Below are 21,225 nucleotides of genomic sequence, written 5' to 3'. Positions count from 1 at the left end.
AAAGGGAAAGATGTGAAATTATTTGTCAAGATTCATGACCAAGGTAAATGAACTGAGTGTGATTAGATCAACTCTTTGCACCTGAGGTCCAAAATAACAAATATCATTTTGACAGCCAGTGAGAGGTAATGTTCTCTAAGGCAATCATCACATTCTCCCTTTTATATTCTGTAAACAAGTCACAAGTGAGAAAGGATTCTTGGTCTGCATGAATCTGGCTTAAAATGCCGGACTGCAGCAGAGACTGGTTTAGCTCAGTGAAAATGACAGACTGCATTTTGTTACTAACTCTGCCTCCCAGGAACTGGCTATCTCTGTAATGGTTCATTCCTGCTTCGACCTGAAAAGAGTAAACTCTCTACCTAAACTCCATATTAAGTAGTATTGCAAAGAATATGGTCACTCTGATAAAGTCAGAATACTGGATATGTATTCCCGTGTGACTTTTGTGCAATCACCTGTTTCTTCATGTAAATGTCCTCATGTGTAGAACGGAAGGGGTCGGATTGAATACTTTCTCAAATTCTTTTTACTATAGGCATCATTTCCTGGGGAAGCACCATTTGCTAGGGAGTAAGAGCATATATTTTAAGTCAGGCCTTTTCTAGTCCAATTCTGCAACGTGCTCATGCTGTAACTATGGACAAACGTCTCCATTTCACACAGTCCATTTCCTCATCTGTAAAATGGAGCAGAAAGCACTTGGGCTAGGATAGTTGTGAGGATGAAATAACTATCTGGTAAAGCACTTAGCACAGTAGTTCTCAACCTTTTTAATGCCTCAACCCTTTAATACAGTTTCTCATGTTGTGGTGACCCCCAACCATAAAATTATTTTTGTTGCTACTTCATAACTGTAATTTTGCTACTGTTATGAATCATAATGTAAATCATAATGTAAAATGGTCTTAGGCGACCCTGCTAGTGGTTCTCAACCTTGGGGTCTTGAGCCACAGGTTGAGAACAGCTTCTATAGAGCCTAAAACCAAGGGTTGGTGCATTAGAAATGTTGAGAACCACTGACTTAGCAGGAGATGTGTCCCATGATTTGTCTTCATGAAAATTTCAATCCGGTTTTTCTCTATGAATAGTTTTCCCAGATCATCAAAAACTCTTTTCACCTTTTAACTTTCATCTGATTTGAATATGCCTTGGAGAAATCAATAAACACTTGGTATCAGCAGTTCATTAGATACAATTTTTCTCCTGCGGAATATAAGGGGGACCCTTGTTCTTGATTCTCCTGACAGAGGCTGAACTCCCAGAGAGCAGCTTATGCAACTTCCAGCCAACTGGGGCACTTTTCAGTTCCAACTGCAAATGTATCAACCAAACACGCATTTGTTGAACAAGGAGCTCAAAGCATTTGTTAGTATCACTGTCACTGGAGTCCTGGACCAATCTCTCTGCCAAAACTAACTCACTCCGTCCCAAACTCCTGCCCCTAGTCTCCCACACTCTCTTCTCTCTTATTCTTTTTTTTTTTTCCCCTTGAACATTTTTCTTCATTTGTTTTTAAAATGCAAGAGCCCTTTTATCAACGTTGAGCTTTACTTTTTTTTTTTTTTTTTTCTTCTCCTGGTGTTGGGAGAGTGCTGATTGGAAACTGACAGCCAGGCACTGGAAGCCAAGGCTTTTTGGTTACATTTCAGATTCTGTTCTGAAGTAGCCAGATAGCCCTGAGTCTGTCACTCATCCTCAGTGGGTTTATGCCCCCTATGTTGTGATCATGCTCTGAAAATACAGGCTTTGTTTCTCAACTGATAGATTTGTGCAAATAAGGGACATGTGATTATCTACCCTGTTTCCTCAAAAATAAGACAGTGTCTTATATTAATTTTTTCTCCCAAAGTTGCGCTAGGTCTTATTTTCAGAGGATGTCTTATTTTCGGGGAAACAGTATTTCCTGCTGTCCTTGCAGCCTGCTAGGTCACAGTTGATGAAGGCACAGCACTCTGGGATCTGGGATCATTCACTCTCCATTTTTGCCACTTATTCTCTACTTAACAATTTGCAACTCTGATTATAGACTATCCAACCTGGGAATCAGGCAATTATTTTGTGGGCAATTGTAGATCCTCTGTTGTAGTTGGTCTCTAGATGACCTGATTAAGAGAGTGGTCCGAGGCCATAGACACACCCTTCTTAACAATGAGAAACTAGGCAGAGGGAATTTGAGGATAAATGGTGTGATTCTTAAGGATTTAGGATGACCCTTCTAGTTTTTTTTCCTTTTTACCTTAAGGTGATGCTCTAAATGTTGATATTCCAAATTAGTTTAAAAGATAGAAACAGGTATTTTAAACCATGGTTAGAAGTTAGTATTGAAAAGGAAAGGCCTGTGAGTTCACTAAGACCACTGAGCTAGACTAATATTTGCACTGTTGCTGGAGAGTGTCCCCCACTATCAACACATCACTACCATATGGAATTTTAGAATGTGACTTCACTGAGAACAAGGTCCATTACAGATCTAATTTGTTAAGATGAGATCATACTGGAATTCGGTGGACCCTCAGTCCATTATGACTGGAAGAGAAGGGACACAGAGGCACACAGAGAGAATGTCACGTGCCAACAGAATCTAGATTGGAGCAATGCATCAATAAGCCAATGAATGACAAGCATTACTGGCAACATCAGAAGCTAAGGGAGCCAGAACTGGTTTGATTCAGTGGATAGAGCTTTGGCCTGTGGACTGGAAGGTCCTGGGTTTGATTCTGGTCAAGGGCATGTACCTTGGTCGCAGGCACATCCCTGATGGGGGCTGTGCAGGAGGCAGCTGATTGATGTTTCTCTCTAATCTATGTTTCTAGCTCTCTATCCCTCTCCCTTCCTCTCTGTAAAAAAAACACAAAATCAATAAAATATATTGAAAAAAAAAAAAGAAAGAAAAAAGAAGCTAAGGCAAAGGCCTGGAGCAGACATTCCCTCCAAAGCTTCCATGAGAGCAGAGTGCTGCTGACACCATGACTATAAGTCTTCTAGTGCCCAGAAATGTGGAAAAATAAGTGTATGTTGTTTTAAGCCACCCATTTTGTGGTATTTTGCTATACCAGTCCTAGAGTGCTAATAGAGATCTATTGTATATTGGAATTTTGATACCATGAGGGCAGCCTAGAGTAAAGGAGAAAAGAAAAAGAGATGAGTATAGTGAAAAAAAGACCTTGATCCAGTTGTTCATTCACTTATTAAACCCTTTAAGGGCAGGAGCTATTCTGAAGGTAAATTCTAAGAATGAGATCTGTGCTTTCCTCATTTCTATCATCTGTGCTTCTTCCCATTCTCATGGTAACTCCACCACCTTTATTCATGCTCTGCTAATATCATATGGGTCATGTCCTAAAACTGCTTTATTTCTATCTCTTTCATTCTTTGGGCTATCAAATGGAATCATCCCTATTGTCTCATCGATGACCAAAACCCGTCAAACATTTGTTCAGTCATTAACTATGAATTTTTGGCTGTACTTTCTAAACATGATTAGACTGTATTCACAAAATGTTGGGGTTTGGTTTTAAACAGCCTCTAGAAGGCTTTCTCTCTAGCCATGCTAGATCTGATCCAAGACTCCAAGAAGAAGAAATCATGCCAAGATAGGAGTACCATGAAATGCTTATTTGTTTCCAGCTTCTAAGAGAGAAAATAACACAGTGGTTATGCTTTCATCCACTCCATAGTTTTAGTCTGACCTCTCAGAATGAAGAAGGGGTAAAGAACTATGAGAATGTAAGGCTTTGTCTTATATCATTTAACCTGGTGGTACACATTTGGCTGAAGATTACATTTTACAAATGTTTTTGATCTTTTTGGCATTATATCACCTTTCCGTATAAATTTTTACTAAAGCATAAAACACTAAGGTTTCTGCTATTAAGGTGATCTTTATGTTTTACTTTAGAAATGAGCTGAGAAAGTCCAAGAACCCTTGTTCTTTTATATTTAACTGTAACTTAAGTGCACATGTGTTAGCATTTTCCATTAGTACATATGTTAGTAAGCTTCAAGGAATATATACATGTTAATATTCACAATGTGTGTGTATTAACTATATCGATGTATGTGTGGGACATGTAAGAAAATAGGTGGCTAGTGGTTGAAGCTAAAAGAAATGCACAAATCATGGTGAGCATTGGAGGAGGTCACCCAGAGAATGTGACCACTGGATGACCAAGTTAGACCTGGGCAATCAGAGACTCCTTACCCCTTCCCTTGTCTTTGGGATGTGTGTTGCCCATGGCTCCCACAGCGAGAGCCATTTTCAGGGATACAGCCTTGAGAGAGCAATGTCTTGTTGAGATCATCTGAATTGGATACATGACTGAACTCAGGGAAGGTCTCCATATAAACTTTTAACATTCTGGTGATGGGTGGGGAGATCTATTCATCTTGCAGTAACTAAGACAAGCCTTATATATGAGTATCCTTGCTTATTCAACCTTCCACCTACCAATCTGGAGTGTTCTGCCTTTCTTCTGTCTCTCCTTGCCCACCATGTAAGGGGGCCAATTTGCAAAGCAACAGTGATGTCATTGACTTAAGTACATGTTTTGAAACTCTTCAGAAATTATCCCTCCCAGGTGGTCAATTAGCAATTACCATTTTACATATAAAAGAGACCATCAAAATTATCTAATGTTATAGGAATTTTAATTTAATTAAAAAATAATGAAAGTATTTAGTATACATTTGTGCAGAACAAAACAGTTTGAAAGATTTCCTCTTACATTTTAATTTTACATGTTCCCTTGATATCTAGACATCCAATATTCAGTTCATTAGCAAACACTATCTTTGAAGCCCTTGACTTAAAATTAGAGTCTAAAGAATTGATAGGGGTTTTGCAAAATCTTTAACAAAGTTTGCCCTGTCATTTTCTCACAATGGGAGGTACTGAATTGACAATCTGTGATCTCTGAACTTATTTACAATAAAGTGAGTAATGAACTGTTTTCCAGGTCACAAAATGTAAGAGGAATTAAATATGTATCATCAAAAGGATTGTATTTTAAGCGAATTGTTTCTTAGTTTTTTTCAGAGATATACAAACATACTATGATTACATCAGTTAGCAACATTCTCCTCAAAAGCCCTGATTATTGGTTGTGTAATCCTTTTTGATCATCAAGGTAAATAAATAATACAGGATTTTTGATAGAGGAACATTTTTCTATATATGTAATTTATCAGAGGAAAACAGTCAAAGGTAACTGTTAATATATAACTTAATTTGCATCTCAGCAATATTTTTAACATGCAGAGAGATAAAAGTTACTAATATGTTTTTTGTACTATAATAGAGATAGAAATAATAAACAAGGTGAAGTAAATTGAAATGTAATATAGTAAATAAAACAAAATGTGGGGGCTTTATTTGTTTCCTCTTTGTCCTTGAGGTGTCCTTTATCTACTCTGAACCAATTGTCACAGGAACCTGTAAACTCTAGAATGTAAGACAGAGATAAGCACAGAATTTCTGTTTATGGGGACCAACAAAAGGAAAAGGAAGCTTCTATTTTTCTAAGAGGTTTAGATATAATTCCTCAATGTAAATCTCTGTGTTTCCCTCCCTCTCCCTCCTTCCCTCACCCATTTCCTCCCTTCCCTTCTCCCTCTCTTCCTTCCTTCCTTCCTTCCTTCCTTCCTTCCTTCCTTCCTTCCTTCCTTCCTTCCTTCCTTCCTTCTTTCCTTCCTTCTCATTCTATTAGTCTAGAATGCTAAAAAAAAATAAAAAAATAGATGGCTCCTTATTTTTATATCAAATTTAGAGTAATATAAAAAGTCTGTTGGCAGCCTTCCTGAAGAAGAAATCTTACAGATACTTAAATGGCCTCATAAAGATCTAGAAAAAGAAAACTATAAATCTTTTAGAGATTGTCTCCTGTCCCTTTATCATTCCTTTTGGAAACATCCTCACCTATCTTTATCAATGTCTTTTAAAGCCGAAAACATATTCTACTTTCCCAAGGAAGTATTGTGTTCACTTCTCTCAAGCTAAGAGTCTGTTAACTCAAAGATACTTCATAAATATTTATCCTTTACTCTTTTTTATTTGTTTTTATGGTTATGTATGTGCTTGCCTTACTCATCTACTAAATTAGAATCTACAGATTTAAATGCAATCAAGTGCCAGGCTGAAAATATATGAAGCATCCAGTATGGACAATAAGGGCTGTGGAAACTTAAAGGGGTAGGCTCAACCTAAATCAAAGTTCATTAAAATGCTGTGCTGGTCCAACAAAACTATGCCAACTCTTGGTATTATCCTACAAGCTAATAAAACAGGGTTACATGACTGTTTTCTACCATAATAGCCCAGTGTATTGCTCAACTTTATTTTAAATATAGCCTTACATTAGAACACTAAACAAATAATATTTTAATTCTCTGAGTTAGCAAAAATTTTTATTGTGGTCTCAAGTATTTATTTCTCCATCCTTTCATTCTACCACATTACCTGTCACATATTTTAGTTCTGAGTTCATAGGACTGTCACCCCAAATTGAGGGTGGTTTTCTTCAAGAAGGAGTTGAGGGGAAGAGCAAAATTTATAATGTTTGTTTCTGCAGTAGAGAAGTAAGTCCATAAACATTTAATGATTGCCTTAAATAATGAAGACAAGAAATTCAGGTAACAGGATTATCAGGATAAAGTAGAACTTTTTTCTTTCTTTTTTTTTTTTTTTTTAAATAAGCTTCTCTATGCATAACCTTGTACTAAATGTTAGGGAAATAGATAGTGCTATCATTTTCTTTATAAAAATCAAAATATACTGAGAAAGTAATGAAAATGGGTAATTTATATCACATTTTGATTATTTTGTTAAATATTTGTATAAGATTGTGTGAATGACTTCATCTGTGTAGACCTCTATTTCTCTTTATCTTTTAAGAATAAAAATGTGGTGGGGCCGGGTGCTAAATAATGTCAAAATTTTTCTACAGCATGGAAGTTTAATGAGTATCATTGGCAATATGATTTTGAGGAAATACAAAAGAAAAAAAGCAACTATTCGTGCACAGAAATATAATAAACAAACACTTTTTAATTATTTTTAAAAGAAATTCAAACTTATGTAAAAGCTCCCAAAACAATACAAAATTTCCTCATATATTCATATTCTCTTAATATCGAAATTTTATTGCATTTGCTTTCTCTCTTGCTCTTATTCCTGAAATATACTTTATGCCAAAATGTACTTTATACTAAAAGAGAATCATTCTAGTCAGGAACCAATCCACAATCAAAAAGGACACTAGTTACCTTATCTCCTTAAACTTGTTTAATTTGGAAGTGTGTTTTTGTCTTTGTTTTTAAAGATTCACACAATTTTGAAGAGTACAGACCAGTTATTTTATACAATATCCCTCAGTTTGTGTTTGTCTAATATTTACTCAGAATTATATTCAGGCATTGCTCTTTGGGGGCAGAAACTACAGAGAAGAGATTTGTTTTCTTCTTATTGCATCTGGACAGGAGGCAGATGGCTTCCATTCCTTCTATTGTATCTATGGTTAAATATAGATACACTACAGACTCAGTGCAGGAAATCTGTGCCAGGCTAGACCTTCCTTCTCCTGGCTACCAGCACCTGGGCTTCCCTCTGACTGCCAGCGCTGGGATTCTTCCTCCCCCTCCCCCAACACTCCCACCCCTGCTACTTCCAGCTGGTCCCGCCCCCACCTGTACCTGCCTTGGCCTGGCACTGCCCACATCCACCACCACTCCTCTTCTCCTTAATTGATCACCCTACCAGCTGGTGGCTTGGGCCTCCCTTTGCAGGGAAAATCATGGGGCAATGGTAGGGCTGCCTGACTAATCACATCGCACCCACCTTGGCTGGCCTGCCACTAGTGCATGTCATAGCGTGTTTGTCCAGATGGTTGTCCCACTCACTGTTCAGCCATTCGGTTGATTTGTATATTATGCTTTTATTATTATAGATTTCTTTATTTGGTTTTAAATAAATTTTAATTTTTAGAGCATGTGGACACATTTTTTATTGTTTAATGCAGACTTTGAAGTGTTGCACTATAATTTTTCAGTGTTTTGAGCACATACATTGATATATGGATATGCTAATCTTTACATTATTTTGATTTACCAGTAAAGAAAAGAAAATGAGCTAACACTTGGTTTACTGGTTGATGGCAATATTTCTCTAACTTTTACTATTTTTATTATTACTTTTTATTATAAACTTCTTTTTTAAACATTAATTGACAGCTCTAGTCTCTTAAATACTTTATTAACTATGTGATGTTTGGGCTAAATATACTATTTGTAGCATAGCCTACAGATTGCTTTGACTCAGAAGATGTGAAAATATCAAGTAGTCTGAGTAATAACACACATGATCCTTCAAAAATACAATAAAATGAGCAAGTATAATAAAATGAGATTTAATTTAAAAATTAAAAACTTAACCTGAGACCTAATTGCACAGGAAATTGGATAAAAATCAATCACCTTTTTATAAAGCAGATGAAAAATCATCTGTACTTACAGTGGCAGGGAAGTTAAAAAAGAGTTCATTTCCAATTCAGCTTTAGCAACTAATAAAGCAATATTTATATAAATATTATTTTGCAGAAGTTCTGTTTCATATTTAAAGTACAGTCAGAGTTTATCTACAATCTTCCTCTTTTCACAAGAGCCTTCCTTAGATTTTTAACATAGCTGTTTAGTAGGAGCTGGTATTATTTTGAGGAGATGTTTGAAGAATTATTATTTTTTAAAAATATGAGTGTCACATTTGAAATCACTTTCTAGGAAAGTTGATCTAGTATTTTGGGTGCTTCAGAGAAACAGAACCAATAGGAAAGATGGATAGATAGATAGATAGGTAGATAGATAGATGATAGATAGATTAGATAGATCGATAAATAGATAGATGATAGATTGTGTGTTCTTCTCTCCAGCTCTGTGCCCATGCTCACCCCCTCCTCCTGAGATGAACATGACCATCAAGGCATACTGGCTTAATGTGCATATTACCTCTTTATATATAGAGAGATAAGTGGCTCTTGGAATATAAAAAATAAGAGAAATAAAAGTCCCTCATAATCAAAAACGAGAGAAGAAAGGAAATGTTTTGCATTTCAGTTTTTTTTGCTAAGGCTAGATTGATTTTAAAGACTAAGAAAAGTATGTTTTGATGATCAAAAAATCCTATCTAATAAAGAGGGAATATGCAAATTTACCTTCACAAAATGGCTGCACCCACAGCGGAGGCTGAGTTCCTATAATGAGCCTTAATGAGCAATCAGGAGGGATCTGAGGCTGCATGGTGCTGGGCCAGGGCAGGGGACCTGAGGCTATGCCCTCCGCCTGGTGGGGCTTGACAGGAGACCTCAAGGCATGACCCCTGCCCTGGCCCAGGCTGGGGGACATCAGGCCACACTTCCCTCCCTGGCACCAGGACAGGACCCTGAAGTTGCACCCCCCACCACACAGGGTTTAATGGGAGTGGGGCCAGCCAGATCTGGATCTATCCCAATGGGGGTGGGACCAGCCAGGTCTGGGTTTTGTGTGATTTTGAGGTGCACATAGGTGAGTGGGGACTCTGGTTACTGTGTTATGCCCCAGATTCTGACAGGAGGAAGCTTTCATATACATTTTACTAATATTTTTTTAATCTCTGACACTTCTATAATAGAAAAAGGGCAAATAGCAATATTAAAATATTTCCTCTAATTAATTCCCTTTTAATGTGCACAAATTTCATGCACTACATCACTAGTAAATAAATAAGGAAAAGTTGCATATTCTAAAACAAAACAAAACAAAAACCAAACCATGAAAATAATAAACTTACATTCATTTCATATTTTTGTATAAAAGAAAATTATATTATTTTTACTTTTAAATGGAATCTAAAATAATACACACAATTTTTTTTAATAAAGTAACGCTTGTAACAATACTCTTGGCAAAGAGATAAGACTAATATCTCTGTGTCCTCTGATTTTTCTCATATGTCATTACTATTTTCCTTCTGGGGTATTTTTGGCCAATTTGAAAAAAAAATAGAAAAGATATGTGCTGATTATTGGAGGAGCTAAACCCAAAACAAATACTTACACTCATACTTTGAGGATATGTTTATGGTGATAATGACACTAATGTATTAATGATGAATTAGCCCACACATTTACCTGCGATCAAATCAATGGGACATTTTTTTTCATCTTTTATAGAATTATTCGTTCTACTTGTTCAAGAAATAGCAATATATATTTCTAGTCTCTTTAAAACTGAAACTCACCTTTCCATTATTCTGTCCTAAATATAGCTATTTATAAAGTTATTGCTAAATAGATAAATACTATAGAGAAAAATGAGTTTATAGTGCTACATTTCTGGAAAGTTATAGAAAAACATGAAGAGAGTGGAGGTTATAATTAATAATGATTAATTTACACTTTATGCCAAGATGTTTCCTAATGGACATTTAAAGGTTCCCTAAGTGAAATGGTATAATTTTAGGCTTTAATTTCATTCATGTTTAAAAGGGAAATAAAAACAAAAATAGTATTTGCCAAATTATGAAGATGTCAATAATGTTTGTTTTTCTTCTCAAAGAGAGATAAATTTCCATAGCATGTAATAACTCAGGCTCTGAGAAAGAGCATGATTTCTGGGCTGCATGGGTAGTAATAAATATGTAAGGGTAGATATATAGGATGGAGTTAGAGGCAACATGCTAAATAAACCAGTAATTTCCAATTTCCACTGTGCCTGGCATCAGAGAAAGGTTTTGTAGTTTATTTGTAGTGTTTTTGTTTGTTTGTTTGTTTTCTTTTTTAATGAAATTTATTGGGGTGAGATTGTTTAATAAAATTATATATTTTTCATGTGTACACTTACTTCTATAATACATCATCTGTATATTGTATTGTGTGTTCACCACTCCAAATCAATACTCCTTCCATCCCAGTTTATCCCACCTTTATCTTTTTTACCTTTTCACCACCCTTTCCTTCTGGTACTCACCACACTGGTGTCTGTGATTTTTAATTTTGCTTAATCCCTTCACCTTTTTCATTCAGTCCCCCAACCCCTCTTCTCTGAGAGCTGTCACTCTATTTTTTGTATCTATCAGTTTTTTTCTATGTTGCTTGTTAGATTATTTTGTTCATTGGATTCTACATATAAGTAAAATCATATGGTATTTGTCTTTCTCTGACTGGCTTATTTCTCTTAGCATAACACTCTTCAGGTTCATGCTGTTACAAAAGGAAACATTTTCTCTCTCTCTCTCTCTCTTTTTTATGGCTGAGTAGTATTTTATTGTTAAGATGTACCACATTATTTTTATTTATTCATCTACTGATGGTCACTTGGGCTGCTTCCAAATCTTGGCTATTGAAAAAAAAGGCTGCAATGAATATATGAGTTCATATATTCTTTCAGATTGGTGTTTTGGGTTTCTTTGCATAAATTTCTATTGAATAGTAGTGAAATCTCAGGGTCATAAGGCAGTTCTATTTTTACTTTTGAGGTAACTTCATACTGATTCCACAGTGGCTGCACCAATCTACATTCCTACCAACAGTGCAGAGGAGTTCCTTTTTCTCTTCATCCTCACCAACACACTGTTTGTTGAGTTTATGGATGACATCCATTCTAACAGGTGTGAGGTAATATGTTTTAATTTGAATTTATCTGACAATTGGTGGCATTGAGCATCCTTTCATATGTCTCTTGGCCATCTGTATTTCCTCTTTGAAGAAATGTCTATTCAAGACCTTTGCCCATTTTTTTTTTTCCAAAGCCAGTTTGGCTCAGTGGTAGAGCATCGGTCTGCAGACTGAAGGTCCCGGGTTCGATTCCAGTCAAGAGCATGTACGTTGGTTGCTGGCACATCCCCAGTAGGAGGTGTGCTAGAGGCAGCTGGTTGATGTTTCTCTCTCATTGACATTTCTAGCTCTCTATTTCTCTCCCTTCCTCTCTGTAAAAAATCAATAAAATATATTAAAAAAAAAAAAACCTTTGCCCATTTTTTAATTAGATTGCTTCTATCTGATGTTGAGTTATATAAGTTTTTTATGAATTTTGGATATTGATCCCTTATAAGATGTATCATTGGCAAATGTGTATTCCCATTTTATGGACTATCTTTTCCTTTTGTTGATGGTTTCCTTTGCATTCAACAACTTTTTAGTTTGATGTAGTACCATTTTTTTTTTCCTTTTGACTCTCTTGCTCCAGAAGACATATCAGAAAAAAAAATATTGCTATAGGAAATGTCCAATATTTTCCTGCCTATGTTTTCTTCTAGAATTTTTATGGTTTTGAGTCAAATATTTTGTGTCCTTAATCCATATTGAATTTATTCTTGTGTATGGTGTGAGAATGTGGCCTCGTTTCATTTTTTTTTTACAGATATCTGTCCAATAAACAGGATATCAAGATATGGTTAAACATGCATTCTTTCAAAAGTTCAGAACCACAAAGTATATTTTAAAGATTAAGATTTATTGCCTCATATCTGATTCCTCAGTAGGAAGAGGAGTCATTTCTATTCTCTTGTGCTACACAAGTTATAGACATGTTCACATACATAACTTCATTTAAGTTCACTAGGATCTCGGGAGATGGGCAAGAAAGACATTGTTATTCCCATTTTATTATCAAGAAACTGAGACTTGTAAATGCTAATGACTTCCCATAGTCAGTAAGTGGTAAAGAGGGCTGAAACTCAGAACTTCAACTTATTTCCTTGATGCAAGGAAACCATAGTAAGAATATGGTCATGTGACCCTGTCCAAATAAACAATTCTTAGAAGTTCAGTTTCAGGGCGATTCTTATAAAGTGGAAAGCTTTAGTAGAGAATGACAGTGGCTTACCTTAGCTGATCTGGCTTGTTCACCCATAAAACTCATTAAAGGCTGAGGAAATAAAGGCTTGAAATGTGAAACAGAAAGTGGGCATCTCCTTGGTTCAGCACAAATGCAAGTCCGGAGCACTGAGAAAACCCACTGGCTAACAGCCAGCAAGAACTGCCAACTCAACATCCTCTGTGACTGGAATGAGATTCGGAAGGCTGCTCACAACCTTTGTGGGTATTGCACCAAGGAGCACCTTAATATCCAGGCTTTCTTTGAATGCTCTATCCACTGAGATTTTAAAATTACCTGGAGGGAGGTTAGAACAGTTTTTATAAAGAAAATATTTGTATTGTTTGTCTTAAATCTCAAAAGCATATAGATACATAGAAACATAAAAACAAGTGGAAAAGTTGAGATGTTTAAAACCTTAAATAACACACAGATAAGAAAGGTCAAGAATGATACTGCTAATTATTTTGATAAATGATATTTATGTGGTTTCTGTCACATCTGTCTCCTGCTATGTAGCTGCCTGAAGAGAATGAGTATGTGAGTAGCAGGTAAAACCAATAAGATGTCTTTGGAAGCATCGATTATATTATATTAGTTCAAGATGAGCAACAGCTTCTTTAATATATTTTTGGGAAATAGCTTTCCTAGAGGGTTAATTGAACTAAAACAGATTTATTATGAGACTTTTTAAAACTTAATTTTTGTTCTCATTATTATTACAATTGCTGATTTCAATAACTAACAGCACTCAGTATAGATAAAAATATACTAAATGTATTCAGTGTAATATTTTCTCTTCTGGAAGCAGAAAACAGCCTAAAGTAAAGAAGGGAGAATGAGAAAAAAATGTATATACATAAAGTTATAAATACAAACAGCATTAATTTAAGTACTTTTTTGAGATTTTAGTTTATTGGCTGCCTAAAATTATTTTGATAATACAAGAAAATTATTTTATAAGTTGACAATTATATGCTCATTAAAGTACTAAAAATTCCCTTCACCTCAGTTCACCCTGACTAATGGTATTAAGGAAAAAAAAAAAAAACACCAAACACTGGAAACATTAAAAATTTATTAAGTTAATTGAATTAAATACAAATTAATTTATTCAGTGTTGAAGTACTACAACAGATATGTTGATGTTGTTTAGTTTGTAAGTGAATTCACTCCCCAACACACCCATCTGCCTTGGAAACCATTTTTCCTAATGAAAGTGCCTAAATTAATTCTTTGAATTAATAAGAATAAAAGATATAGCATTTGTGATTATTGAGCATTTTAAACCATGGTTTTCTATAAAATAATAAGTGATGATATTCTAAGTCTAACTTCTTTAGAAACCTTCACCATTGTTAAAATGGTATATTATATATACTTCATGTCTAATGATATCAGTCATAGCTTCAAAAACTTATACAATGTTCATATTACTAAGTACACAATTCTTTGCTCCACCAATGCAATTGAGTTTCTTCATTCAATCCTATTTATTTATTTTTCTTTATTTTCTCTGCCTTCATCTTTTTCTCTCCCTTCTTTCCTTCTTTATTCAATTCCTGATTACCAATGAAGTGCTTGCCCAAAAGTTAGACTTTGGAAAATCAGAAATGAAAAAAGTATACTCTTCATTTGAAGAGTATGATATATGCAAAGAAATAATTACAATATGATCTAATAAATGCTATAAAGATATCTAGTGCAAAATGATCTAGAAAGAAACCACTATTCTGTTGGTAGGGACATGGCAGAAAGATCCTTCTCAATAAATGGAATGTAATAAGAACCTTGCAGTGTGAGTAGGTTTTTTGTTGTTGTTGTTGTTGTTGTTGTTGTTGTTGTTTTTCTGAAAGTGGAGGTGGGTGGAGAGAGAATTCTAGAGAGCAAGGACAAAATACCATGTGCAAACAAACCAATGTTAAAAAAAAAAAGGTCATGATTTATTTTGGGAATGGTAATCCAATAGCTATGATTTTAGAGTGGCATACTTTTCCCCAGGTTGGTAGAGCCTGTGATCTCTTCAAGGCACACACGAAAGAAAAGAGAGAGAGAGAGAGAGAGAGAGAGAGAGAGAGAGAGAGAGAGAGAGAGAGAGGGGGGGGGGAAAGAAAGAAAAGAAAGAAAGAAAGAAAGAAAGAAAGAAAAAAAGAAAGAAAGAAAGAAAGAAAGGAAGAAGAGAAAGAAAGAAGGACGAAGGGAGGGAGGGAGGAAGGGAAGGAGGGAGAAAGGAAGAAAAGTGAAGGGAAGGAGAAAAAGAAAAAAAAAAGAAAAGAAAACCTGGAAAGTATCATATTCAGCTTGGGTTGTTAAACAAATTATAATACAATAGACTGGGTGTCTCATATAACAGAAATCTTATTCTCACAGCTCTGGAAACTGGGAAATCTGAGTTCAGAGTACCAGCATGGCTGAGTTCCAGTGAGAGCCATTTTTCTGCTTTGCACATAATAATCTTCTTGCTGTGTCTTCAAATGGCAGAAAGAGAATAATTTATCTGGTATTCTTTCTTTGAAAAAATATGTTTTCATTGATTTTTTTTTTTTTGATAGAGAGGAAGGGAGACAGACAGACAGAGAAACACTGATTGACTGTCTCTTGTATGCCCCCTACTGGGAATCCAGCCCGCAACTTGGGCAAGTGCCCCTAAGAGGAATTGAACCACTGAGCTCCTAGTGCCTGGGACTATACTCAGCCAACTGAGCCGCACTAGCTAGGCTCTGGTGTCTCTTCTTATAAGGGCACTGATTCCATCCTGAGGGCTCTATCCTCATAATGTAATTACCTCCCAAAGACTGCACCTCCAAATATCATTGCATTGGAGATTAACACTTCAGTTCATGGATTTTGGAGAAACACAAGCATTCAGTCTATAGCAAGGAGTATTGGTGAATTTCTACAGACCTGTGTGTGGATCACATTGCATGCATAGATAAATGATTTATTTTGGGGGCTTTAAATGATGTCTGGAAATGACTATGTATTTGACACAAACATAATATAAAGATTAAAATCAGGCTAAATAAGTTTTATTTTAAATCTGTTATATCCTACCCCAATCAACATAAAAAATAAATTACTTTGTTCATGGAGGAGTTGGTAAACTAAGCATCCTTGCACCCAAACCTGGAACTCTGTCTATTTTTGTAAACAAAGTTTGATTGGAACATAGTCATGTCCATTTATGTGTGTGTGTATATATATATATATATATATATATATATATATATATATATATATAATGTATGTATGTGTGTATGTATGTGTTGTCCCTGACTATTTTTGTGCTACAAAACCAGAGTTGATTTGCAGAGACAGGTATTAGCTGGCTCATAGAGCCAAAAGTATCTACCATTTGCCTTTCTATAGAAAATGCTTAATGATTATTTTATTAGATAATCTGAAGCAATAATTCCACATCAGATTTTTTGGTTTGCCTCATTTCCCTCTGTTGAGATGCCACCAAGGGAATGTGTCTTTACCAGTAAGTCTCTAGGTAGAAGGTTTTAGATGAGGGATAAGGTGGGAGTGCTTTTGGTGTGGAAATGATAAGAAATGGCAGTGGTCCTTTGTTCTCTTTGTTCAACAAGGATCAGTGCATAGAGGTGGAGCCCAGCAAGGCTTACAGCTGGCACTGTCTTCTGAGTCATTCAAAATTTTCTTCTCTGTAGGCTCCCTGGTATGAGAGATCAAATCCTGGGGCCTTTAATGATATATATTTTTATATATAATACTAATGTCAGGTTTGTCACTAAGAAATCAATCATACCCTACTATTTTAAATAAGTTAGGGAAGTCATCGGTACTATAGTTCAAGTAAAATAGAAATTGTAGAAAGTTTTTAGAATATTCTGGAACAAACTTGAAAACAAAACTGAACAACTCTATGAAGACAACTTAATTGAATTCAGTAATGGTTAAATGTGAATCTCAGAAAATAATTTCAATTTGTGTGTGTGTGTGTGTGTGTGTGTGTGTGTGTGTGTGTGTGTGTGTGTTCTTGCTTTGTTTGTTTGTTTTTAATCCTCCATTGCTTTTGGAGAAAGTGGAAGAGAGAGGGAAAGACAGAGAAAAACATTGATGTGAGAGAAACACATTGATAGGTTGCCTCCTGTACAAACTCCTACCATGGCCCAGGCCAGGAAGGCACCTGAAACCAAAGTACGTACTCTTGACCAGAATCAAATCTGGAACCCTTTGGTCCTCAAGCTGATGCTCTATCCACTGAGACAAACCTGCTAGGGCATTATTGCAGTGTTTTGATCAGTTGCTTCAGATTTAAATTCTATATACATCCAATGGCATTGTTAGGCTCAAATGTAGTAACAGAAATTGAAAATGAGGACACTTATCAAGATTCATCACTAATTAAAAGGTGGTTCTTCCATTATTATTTTTTCTTTCTTTCTTTCTTTCTTTTTTTTTATCTTTGAACTTCATCAGGAGTTGCTATAACCACTTCAAAGGCCTCATAGTCATGTTTAAAATTACAGTGTTCCTCTGGTTGGGATGGAGTCCTACCCCTAAGGGTAGAGTGACATATGAACTCACTCTGTTTATCATCTTGATAACAAATTAAATTACTGGCACTGATAAGCTTTTGCAAAGCACTTCACCCCAGTTATGAAAATGTTGTATATTTTGGGCCATCTTTAATTCAGCTCTCCAAATTTGCAGTATTTTCCCATCTATAAACATGAATGCAAAGATTAATTCTCTGCCAATGTTTTTGTTTCATGTCATCTAACAAACTAAGTTTATGTTTAGTTTATAACTTGCATAGAGAAGCTATTTTTCTTCATCATTTTCACTTGCATTATCATTATAACATCATTTTTTTTAATCTCCTTAGTTTTGACTTGTGTGGGGACTGACTGAGGAACTGTACATACTGAGGTATAATTCTTCCCTTTGCAAATATATTAGGCTTTATATCTCCTAATAAGAATTTTATTCCACCCCCATCCCAATCCCTGCCACCACAGGCTACAACAAGACATTTATTCTAAGAGGCTGTTCTTGCTCTGAAACCCTGCTTTGATAGTTTTCCTCAATAGATTATTTTTAATATTTTCAAAAAGAGTGAATCCTTGTCTTTAATTTGTATTTCACTGTGGATCCCTTGAGGCAATATAAAGACAAGCTCTGGTTACAGATTCCTGGACTCCAGATCCACATGCTATGTATTGGCTGTGTGATCTTGACACTTCTCAACTTCAGTTTTCTTACCTGCAAAATGAGAACATTAAAACTAGTTAATAGAGTTGTAGAAATTAATAAAATAGGGGAAATGTGGAACACATTTAACAAAATCTTGTGCCTAACCAAAGTAAATACATGTTAGCTGCTATCACTCTAGGTCAAGTCAGGTAATGTATGGAAGATTAAGTAATTCTATTGAATAAAATATATTTTATTCCTTGAATTATATATTAGAGATATTTTAAAGAATAATCTCCTAAATTAGTTATATAATTGATACAAGTACATGGACTGTCAAGATTATTACCTTTAAAAAGATAATGTACATATCATTATCATGTAGGTATCTTGGATAACTTAGACTTTTTTGCCTTTTAGTTATAGTTTTTAATCATTGGCTAAGAGGATGCCCTGACCTCTTGGAACTACTCATCAAGAAAGGATTTAGCCCTAACGGTTTGGCTCAGTGGATAGAGTATCAGCCTGTGAACTCAAGGGTCCCGGATTCAATTCCAGTAAAGGGCATGTACCTTGATTTCAGGCACATACCCAGTAGGGAGTGTGCAGGAGTCAGCTGATCTATGTTTCTTGCTCATCAATGTTTCTAATTCTCTGTCCCTCTCTCTTCCTCTCTGTAAAAGAAAAAAATCAATAAAATATATTTTTTAAAATGATTTAAACAGATTTGAAATGTTTAATGAAGAAAGTTGGGCATCTATACTGGTAATATGATGAGGGTATGTGCATCTTTGGAAGCTAGAGAGGAGGAATCCTCATAAGAGAACATTTGACTCTTGATATAAAGGTTTCATAAATTTATTTAAAAGCAGTTCTAGATAGTGCTTCCACATACCATTTTATCATAAATTTTTCTGTGGTATGTTGTTTCTCTCTGGACCCTTTGACAGCTAAGAGGGATATGCTCTCACCCTCTCTAATGGGTATCCATAGGGCTGTTTGTAATACACTCTGGTCCTAAAACCATTGACATCATTTCTTGCAATTTTGAAAATTCTTTGAGCAAAGGGGTTGCTTATTATTTGCTCAACTCCCTGGGAACTGTGCTCTTAAACTATAAAATCCCTCTCTTCTAAACAGAGCCTCTCAGTACTACCTTTGCCAAAGGCCAGGAAGCATTTATCATGGTGCTACATCATGCATTTAAATATGAACTGACATAGATATATAACACGATTTAGTTGGAGTAGTTGATGTTGTCTGAATGATAACTCTTGACCTGAGAAGCTCTGAAGTAATGAAAGGGGGATACATTTGCATGATTTGTGCCATAAGCAATATTTATAATGTAAGAGGGCTTTAAAGATTAATACGTTCCCAAAGCAACACATGAAAGAGACAGGAAAGGTTATTCGATGATCATCCAAATGCACAATTTATTTGCAATGCTTTCATCTCCAAGATTTTCTTAGTTATTTTTTTTCCTCTCGTCCCCTTCCCATTAATTTAGTATACAAAGAGAGCATTGAAATCTTCCTAATTTCAATATATTTTCTGCAAGTTTAACTCTTTTAATCATGGAGGTGAGGCACAATAGGGCTTGAAGAAATAGGTGATTGATTGTCTCTCATTAGTGAAATGGCCTACAGTACTTTGTAAGGTCTTATAACATTAACTCCTTAGTTTGAGAATCAAATAGCTTGAAGTATTACTCACAAAATAGTTATATTACTGTTTTGTCAAATTATCAATTGGTGGAAGAAATGGACTCATAAAGCCCCCAAGGAAGTATGTAATTACAAAGGTCGAGTATTAAAGTCTGAGGTTGATAAGACTCTTAAAAAGAGTCCTCAGAATAATTTCTTCACAATTATACTTAACAGGCACTTTCTCTCTAAAAATATGCAGTTTTAAAAATGGCTCTGTACTCCTTATTTTTCCATCTTAAAAATCAAATGATCTACATGCAATATGAAAATGAAAAGTCTTGTGGGAAAAGCATTAAAGAGAAATTTAAAGATTAGATCAGTTTTGATATGTACATATATTTGGACTTTAATTCCATTGGTAAATGGTGCTGTGGTAGTATAGTCTGTGTTTGCACACCTCCCAAAATTTTAAATGAACTGAAAAGCAAAGAATTATGTCAGTTAAAAATTAGATTTTTTTTGTATAGTGCCTAATTTTTTTGTTATCCCTGAATGTACATAATCTAATGATTATTCTGGACATGTGGATATAGATTGAACAGCCAATAAAATGATTGGCGCTAGCATCAGTGCCTGTCTCATAGGCTCACACTCTTGCTTTGATTTCCCATTGCAAACCCCTTTTGCATAGTTTTCATTCTCTTTTTGGCAGATTGAGTCCCAAACTAGAAAGAATTATAGAAATTATGTCTTACTTTATAATATTCTTCTGAGGGAGAAATAAATTAATTTTCCCTTATCTCATGTCTCATGAAGCATGATCAAATATTACTTCCATTTTACAAATGAGACACATTATTTAGGAAATTCAGCCAAGGTAACACAAGAAATATGCACAACCAGAACTAAAGATCTTCTAGTTTCCAATTTAAAAAACAAAACAAAGCATGTTTTTATTGATTTCAGAGAGAAATGGAGAGAGAGATAGAAACAACAATAATGAGAGAGAATTATTGATAGACTACTTTCTACATGCCTCCTACAAGGGATCAAGCTTGGCAACTTAGGAATGCTCCCTAACTGAGAATCAAAAAATGACCTCTTGGTTCATGGGTTGATGATCAACCACTGGGCAACACTGGCCTGCCCCCAATTTTTTATTTAATTAATTAATTAATTAATTTTTTACATTTTTAGCAATTTTTCTTTTCCTTCTGGAATCAATTGAAGAGCAATTTAAGGAAAAATATTTTTAATTTTCCTTTATAGGCAGCCAAAATTTATAAAAACTAGGGCCTGGTGCAGTGATTCATCCAGGGCATGTCCAGCCCCTCTCACCCAGTCCCAATCAACTGAACCTCAGCAGCAAGCTAACCTATGAGTTAGACTGCCTGCTCGCTGGTGGTCAGTGTGTGTCATAATAATTGGTTGAATAGTCAAACACTTGACATATTATGCTTTTATTAAATAGAATGATAATTGATTATGATTAATCACTTGGATCCATTCTAGAGTTGTTAAGAACAGCAATACTTGTACATATAATGTGAAGATACCTTTAATAATTAAGTTA

Source organism: Pipistrellus kuhlii, unplaced genomic scaffold, assembly GCF_014108245.1.
Source record: "Pipistrellus kuhlii isolate mPipKuh1 unplaced genomic scaffold, mPipKuh1.p scaffold_m20_p_1, whole genome shotgun sequence".
In the NCBI taxonomy this organism is placed as follows: domain Eukaryota; kingdom Metazoa; phylum Chordata; class Mammalia; order Chiroptera; family Vespertilionidae; genus Pipistrellus; species Pipistrellus kuhlii.
Note: the sequence above shows the minus strand (reverse complement) of the source record.